We start from the raw sequence: 8,840 nt of genomic DNA on the forward strand, positions 1-8,840 counted from the left end.
AAAAAAGGACAAAACCATAAAGAGACATCAGAAAATAAATGTATTGCTATTTCCCATCTTATAAGGACTCAGATAATACTATTCTTATTGTTGATTTTAATGTTTGTATCTCCAGGATATGTCGCTTCTGAAAACAGAACACGTGTTTATCAATGCTTCTAAAAACATTCCTGAACGCTTTGGAAGACAGACCAAAGGTTGGTCTCTTTTTAAAGAAGACACATAGCAGATTATTGCTGAAGTGAAAGCATTTAAAAAAAGAAAGTATAAAAAAGTTATAGAAGATTAAGTTTGCAGTAAAGATAATGCAGTATACAATAAAAAAAAAAATTGTATATAAAATATAGTGCTGTCAAACGATTAATCGCATCCAAAATAAAAGTCTTTGTTTACATAATATATGTGTGTGTGCTGTGTTTTTATTATGTATATATAAATACACACACATGCATGTATATATTTAAGAAAAATAAGTTGTTTATATTTTAAAAAAGGGCGACGTATCCCCTGAGATACAAACATTTAGAGACAAATTACAAGAAATGTAAGCATGTAATAAATAAAATTTCAATGTAAACCTAATAAGCTAATGCTGAACAACAGCTTTTTAAACAGGTAAGTCCCCTCCACCATGTGTAAATATGAACTAGATCAACGTTTTTCCCACGACAGGCGGCCGTGCAGGTTTAAATGCTGCCTGTGAGCCAAACACAGAATGTAGAAACTAACTCACCTCATCTAAATATTCACAACCTTTCAACATGAAACCAAGAAATGAGACCTACACTTTCCCTGCTTCTCTCCACAGCTTCTCAAATGTTTGTGTCCTCCAGGATACATCGCCCCTTTTAGGGTTCAATTGGTTTTATTATAATCACATGTCACAACAAACACCCTTTCAACATGAAACCAAGAAATGGGACCTACACTTTCCCTGCCTCTCCCCACAGCCTCTCATATGTTTGCATCGCACAGGATACGTTGCCAGTTTTAGGGTTAAAGTTCAATTATTCTATGTAATGCACTTTGAGAATTCAAAATTAACCCATGTTCTTACCTAAAAAAAAAAAACCTTATGTCAGAAAAAAGTAAGTGAATTGACTTGTACCTGAAGGGGACTCAACCCTCTTTTTAGTTGTGGTATACTGTCTCAGCCTAAATTACATTCACACTTGTGTTTTAGGAAGCCAAACTAATTAGAATATAATAATAAATATAACAACAATTTTATATTATTGTTATTCATATAACAGAAATTAACATGTATTGTAAAACAATTGCACTGTAAAATAAATGAATATTTCATAGGTATATTATTTTTGCTTTACACTACAGTATGGAAATTACAAAACTTTTCCTAATTTCTACATTTGAAAGAGATATTTTGAATTTGGTCTGCAGTAACGTTACCCATTTAAACCACTAGCTGTCAGCAAGTCATACTGCACTTTTAAACGGATAGTTCACCCAAAAATGAAAATTCTGTCATTAATTACTCACCCTCATGTTGTTCCAAACCCGTAAGACCTTCGTTCATCTTCGGAACACAAATTAAGATATTTTTGATGGAATCTGAGAGCTCTCTGACCCTCCCATAGACTGCAATGATATTACCACGATCAACGCAAGGACATTGGTAAAATAGTCTGTGACATCAGTGGTTCAACCGTAATTTTATGAAGCTACGAGAATACTATTTTTGCGCAACGAAAACAATAATAACAAATTATTCAACAATTCTTCTCCACCAGTTTCCGTCTTCCGCCATTTTGGAGAGTACCCCAGAACATAATCATCGTAATCAGCGTTGTTTACGTTCAGCATTCGCGAACTGTCTACTAAACGTAAACAATGCTGGAAACTGCAGTAGAGCTTTTATTCTGACGGAAAACTCCAGCTTCAGTGAAACATGCTTACAAAAACGCGTCTCACTACAAATCTAGTGAAATACTGTAATCATCTGCTGCGAAAATAAAGCATAACTGGTGGCTGTTGCATTCCCAAACGTGTGCTAAACTCACAGCACATGCAATAAACGAGTTCACTGCATTCATTCACTGAGCCGTTCTGAGGCGCGGAAAACATCAGATCCCGAGCTGATCGCCTGAATGAAGTGCATGCTTTGCTTTGAAACGCGCAGCGAAAACAGACTTGAAGGAATTAAGCCATATTGTGCTTTCGGTTTTAGTTCGTTTGACATACTGTGCCAAAGCATAATGGCCCAAAACACAACTTTAAAGACCTTTTTTGTTAGAATAAGAAGTTTAAATATATTTTAAAAAGTACACTTTTTGCCCGGAAGACCTATTGTTTCATATCGTCATGTGACCACGATGATATCGAGACAGTTTTGCTATCGCGATACCACGATATTGATAATACCGTTACATCCCTAGAATCTACCAGCTGTATCGTCAATGCATACTTTTGTTTTCTATTTTGAGCACATTTTGTAAAAGTTTAGTTTAGTTTTGTTATGTGAGTAAAGAAAGTGTGAAGTTTTTGGAGCTAATTCTAATTTTTAATTTTTTTCTCTCTGTTTAAAGCTGCAGTCCGTAAGTTTTGCCTCTTTGTCGCCATCTCTGTTTGAAAACCTACAGTATGGAAATTACAAAACTTTTCCTAATTTCTACATTTGAAAGAGATATTTTGAATTTGGTCTGCAGTAACGTTACCCATTTAAACCACTAGCTGTCAGCAAGTCATACTGCACTTTTAAACGGATAGTTCACCCAAAAATGAAAATTCTGTCATTAATTACTCACCCTCATGTTGTTCCAAACCCGTAAGACCTTCGTTCATCTTCGGAACACAAATTAAGATATTTTTGATGGAATCTGAGAGCTCTCTGACCCTCCCATAGACTGCAATGATATTACCACGATCAACGCAAGGACATTGGTAAAATAGTCTGTGACATCAGTGGTTCAACCGTAATTTTATGAAGCTACGAGAATACTATTTTTGCGCAACGAAAACAATAATAACAAATTATTGAACAATTCTTCTCCCCCAGTTTCCGTCTTCCGCCATTTTGGAGAGTACCCCAGAACATAATCATCGTAATCAGCGTTGTTTACGTTCAGCATTCGCGAACTGTCTACTAAACGTAAACAATGCTGGAAACTGCAGTAGAGCTTTTATTCTGACGGAAAACTCCAGCTTCAGTGAAACATGCTTACAAAAACGCGTCTCACTACAAATCTAGTGAAATACTGTAATCATCTGCTGCGAAAATAAAGCATAACTGGTGGCTGTTGCATTCCCAAACGTGTGCTAAACTCACAGCACATGCAATAAACGAGTTCACTGCATTCATTCACTGAGCCGTTCTGAGGCGCGGAAAACATCAGATCCCGAGCTGATCGCCTGAATGAAGTGCATGCTTTGCTTTGAAACGCGCAGCGAAAACAGACTTGAAGGAATTAAGCCATATTGTGCTTTCGGTTTTAGTTCGTTTGACATACTGTGCCAAAGCATAATGGCCCAAAACACAACTTTAAAGACCTTTTTTGTTAGAATAAGAAGTTTAAATATATTTTAAAAAGTACACTTTTTGCCCGGAAGACCTATTGTTTCATATCGTCATGTGACCACGATGATATCGAGACAGTTTTGCTATCGCGATACCACGATATTGATAATACCGTTACATCCCTAGAATCTACCAGCTGTATCGTCAATGCATACTTTTGTTTTCTATTTTGAGCACATTTTGTAAAAGTTTAGTTTAGTTTTGTTATGTGAGTAAAGAAAGTGTGAAGTTTTTGGAGCTAATTCTAATTTTTAATTTTTTTCTCTCTGTTTAAAGCTGCAGTCCGTAAGTTTTGCCTCTTTGTCGCCATCTCTGTTTGAAAACCTGGAATTGCAGCTGTGTGCGGAATTATCTAGCTTGCGTGGGTTGTGAGTCGGCACGGCTCCAGTCCGGATGAATCTTAATGTTCTGAAGAGTATGTGTGGCAGTCAGTCACCGCACCGGTGTGGCCTCAAATTAGAAAACATTATTATAAGATGACCGTGGTGAATCGGGCTAAAGTAAGGCGATAGTTTTGAACACTGGCTGGTTATGTACTTGCCCAAATTTTGATTTCGGATAATTTTTAACCAAAAAAAGTTACAGACTGCAGCTTTAATGAAACCAATCACTACTCATGGACCAAGTAATTCTTTGTAGATGACAGATTACAAATGTTGGAAAAACAAAAGATTTTATCTTCACTTCTAAAGGCACATTTTTCAATAATTACAGTAAATATCTGAAATTGAAAAAAAAAAAAGAATTCTTTTCAAAATGTAACATTTTAAATGTTTAGACATAGCTGCTAAAATTGTACCAGTCCATTTTTGTGAATTCAGACTAACAGATTTAATGCAATTGTAGCTATACAAAAACATTATTAATTATGATAACATGCTATTCAAAATGGACTCTAATGTGATGTGTTAACTGTTTCGTTTGTTACATTCAATGTATAATTATTCTACTGAACTAGTTCTCTTTACTCTTTAACCTAATAAACAACCCTTAAAACAAATTACTACATTTATGCAAAGTTGATAGACTCCCTTGTCATTTATGGTTTCTATTTGAAAACATTTGTCAGTTTATTTGACCTATTGTTAATATTGTTGCTGCTGCAGTTGTTTGAAAAAACATTGTTTTTATTTTTGTAATATGAAGATTAAAAAACAAAAGTAAAATATTAAATAAAAGACAGTGCCGCATATAATTTTTCAGATATATAAACATTGGTTTTCAGTTATAAAATATCAACATCGTTTCCCTTCCAGCACTTCTTGCAACTAAATTACAATGAATCTCTTACACTCCGGTTGATTGCCCAGTGGTGAAACACTCGTTGAGGATTTAGACCCAATTCAGGAAATCATTTGGTTTTCAGGATCCTTCTCTCTTTAGCCCTGTTGCCCCTAATCACTTTTTTTTGCCTTCAATGCAGGACGGATCATTTAAGAGTTGGTCCGACAAGGGGATAAAATGTTTCAAGGATTTATTTATTGATAATTTATTTGCTTCTTTTGAACAGTTAACATTACGTTTTGGTCTTACTAAGTCAGATTTCTTTAGAGTTTTGCAAGTAAGGCATTATGTTAAGTCACTTGTATCAGACTTTCCAGTGATGCCTTCTGAAAATCCTTTGGATAATTTCTTTTCATGTAACATATTAGCCAAGGGTTCAATTTCCATTATTTATAATTTAATGACCAATCTGGCATCTTCCTCTCTTAATAACATTAAGAGAGCTTGGGAGGAAGACCTTGACAGACCACTTTCTGAAGACACATGGAACTGTGTTCTTAAGCAGGTCCATGCATCGTCAATGTGTGCTCGGCATTCACTTATACAGTTAAAAGTAGTACACAGAGCACATATATCCAAAGTTAAACTAGCTCAAATGTTTCCTGGTACTAGCCCCATATGCAATAGATGTAAATGTGATGAGGGATCACTAATTCACATGTTCTGGACATGCCCCAAATTAGAGCGTTTCTGGCGATCGATATTTCACACCCTTTCAGAGGTTCTTAAGCACAGTTTAGAGCCAGAACCTCTGGTTGGATAATTTATTTTCATGTAACATATTAGCCAAGGGTTTAATTTCCATTATTTATAATTTAATGACCAATCTGGCATTTTCCTCTCTTAATAACATGAAGAGAGCTTGGGAGGAAGACCTTGACGGACCACTTTCTGAAGACACATGGAACTGTGTTCTTAAGCAGGTCCTGGACAGTATGGATGCTACTCTAGATGTTTGATGGTGAGGGTCGGGGGACTGTTGTATGTGATTTAGAATGTAAATATAAATAAAAAAAACTTTGAAAGAAAATATCGACATCGGTCGATCTCTAGCACAATTGACCTCTGCATTGTGCTCATTCTCTAAAAGACGCATGTGTAATTCGTAATGTGATAGAATACTAAAGCAGAACACTTTCCTTTTTCAAATAATAATTCTAAACAAAACAGCACCTGTTCATCATATTTTTTTTTTGTCTGTATGCGTGTTTAGTCACTTGTCCCTTCTTTTGTGAATGAGCTCCATTGAGTATCACACCATTTAGTAGATAGTTGAGTGGCTCTGCTGGGGACTTTGCTATTTACTACTGTCATATCTGGAGCCTTTAGATCATGCTATGATAGTATGGTTACATGGATGTGTGTGTGTGTTTGCTCACCGCTGGAGTTGTGTTGGTGAAACACAAAGCACTGAGGTATGTGAGAGCTGATCTTCCGCCAGTGAGCTGCAGGGCTGGAGTTGGTGGGGGAGGGGCGAGAGAGAGAGAGAGAGAGAGAGAGAGAGAGAGAGAGAGAGAGAGAGAGAGAGAGAGAGAGAGAGGCGTATAAATACTGAGAAGGATAGAGAGAGAGAGAGAGAGAGAGAGAGAGAGAGAGAGAGTTGAAGGAAAAGCTGGCCCACTAATTGTGTTTTGGGCTCTTAGCTAGAAAGAAAGAGAGTGTGCATGCAAGTGAAATTGGGGGTAGGTGTGTGTGTGTTTGTGACCCCTCAACTGTTTGTTGGCTCTCAGTCGCAGCATCAGACAGACAGGCATGTGAAAAGACAGAGGGATTCTGTCACTGAATCACCTTCATCCTCTGAAATTACACTTCAAGAAAGATGATCTTCATCACGGGCTCATGTGCACCTGAGCCCCAAAGACAGACCGCAAACGCACCTACACAAATGCTTAAATTAACATGTGTTACACCTGAGCCTGAAAAACATTTATCTGTTTCAGAAATGGAGAAACAAACAAACACCTTCAGGTTTTATGCTGGTGTATTTGGCATTTTATGTTCTCCTTTCTGTTTTTAATAAGTACAAATCTGCATGACCTTGAAGAATATTTGGTTGGATCACCCGCATCAAGTGATATTAGATTATGTACCTGGCACAGATTTACCCTGAACAGCAGGAGCCAAAATACACACACACATACACGTGTACGTGCACTGCAAAAAAGAAGAAAAAAAAGGTTTGAATGTTTTTCAGAAGAAATGAGAAGTACTATCCTTTCTGTTGCTCTGAGACAAAGGCTTCAACCCATAAATTTGCATTAGATAAGTAAATAATTTAGGTTGTTTTGCTTTTACACTGAGCAGTCGTAACCTTTGTGCTGTTTGTGCTGGGTGCATTTATTATTACACAGACCTTCACTAATGTGCACCTGTTTAATAAGCCCTTCACTAGATGGTCAGATTCCAGCTGCGTTCTGACTCACAGAGTCCTTACACAGTCTTCACTGCTCCCAACACACTGTGCAGGGGATTTCAGCAGAAGTTCACATGGCACATTCATTTGGAACTACATGAACTACATCACCTCTACTTAAAGAATTCTGAAAAAAGATGTTTTACAGTTTCCATAAAATATTAGGGAGCAACTGTTTTCAACATTGATAATAAATGTTTTAATTAAAATTAAAATGAAGTACAATTTTAAAATATAGTAAAATAGGAAAAAAGTTATTATTTTCCTTAATTGTAATAATATTTCACAATATTACGGTTTTTACTATTTGCTGATCAAATAAATGCAGCCTTGATGAGTATTAGAGACTTCTTTTAAAAACATTAAAAATATCTTGCAGACCTGAACATTTTGAATGATAGTGTGATGATGATATTAAATGCTATATAAGGAAATACAGCGCTTCAGAGAAATAGCCTAATGTGAAGCACATTTTTGCATTAATTATTTTCTGAAAATGATGAACTAGTGCCTCAACATGCATACTCGCTATGATTTGAAGTCTTTCATGAAATAGCAAGATACCCTGTTAAGTCCACTTTGCAGGGCCATATTAGGAGATTGGAAGGGTGTATGATTGGAAAGAATGAGCTAGCTTTGCAGACTTTTTTAGCACTCTACCTATTCATAGAGGTTTATTCTATTTGAATAAAGCTGACTGACTCTGCAGACATCAAGTACACCTCTGTTTTTCTCCTCTCTGTGGGTTTTAGAGTGGTGGTGGTGTTGAATCACTTTGAAACTCGTATGACACAGTGTTGTGCAGGAAAACCTCAGCAAGGTGGCCGTATCTGACGTTGATTTGACACTGGCGCAACTAAGACCTTTACTTTCTGACATCTGGGATTTGGTGTGTGTGAAATTGTGCTGTATTAGTTGGTTGTAAATGGCTGTGGGATAAAACATTAGACACTCTGGGCTGTGATGAGGGAGATGGGGTTGAGTGTAGGAGGGAGATATGTGGGCGGATGACTTGGTGAGAAAAGTCAGAGGAATAAAATTCATATGAACAAAACTTGAATATCATGCAGGTATACACTTGGCTGCTCACAAAGGTGTTTGGTGAATTCTGTATTTTAAACTAATTTTTATCTTGGTTTTCTAGGCTTAATACTGCAACTGTCATGTGGTGTTAAATAGGGCTGTCGCGATTCGTCGAGTCTATTCGACTATTCGACTTAAAAAAAATCCTCGACTTCATTTTACCTGCGTCGACTAACTGGCAAAATACCGGAAGTGGCGCATTACACGGACGAGAATCCATAAAACACATTATTAGCACTGATCTATATGATTCTCTATAGATCAGTGATTATTAGACTGTTTTCCAAGGCCTCATGATATATTAAACCTGTTTAAAAATCATAATTAAGCATAACTGAATTCACAAACGCTACGATTTAATTAAATAATTATATGTGATGCAGTTATAGGTGTGTAGGTTATGTATGTGCGTCTCACAGCGGCTCCATTCACAGTAAATGCTGTTCCATAGGAACTGTTATCATTTACATGTGTGGAGCGGCTCAAACTCCATCTCTGCATGTTGTTGTGAGTTTGGGTTTATTA

This window comes from Sinocyclocheilus anshuiensis, unplaced genomic scaffold (assembly GCF_001515605.1).
Source record: "Sinocyclocheilus anshuiensis isolate Anshui unplaced genomic scaffold, SAMN03320099.WGS_v1.1 scaffold2129, whole genome shotgun sequence".
Classification (NCBI taxonomy): Eukaryota; Metazoa; Chordata; class Actinopteri; order Cypriniformes; family Cyprinidae; genus Sinocyclocheilus; species Sinocyclocheilus anshuiensis.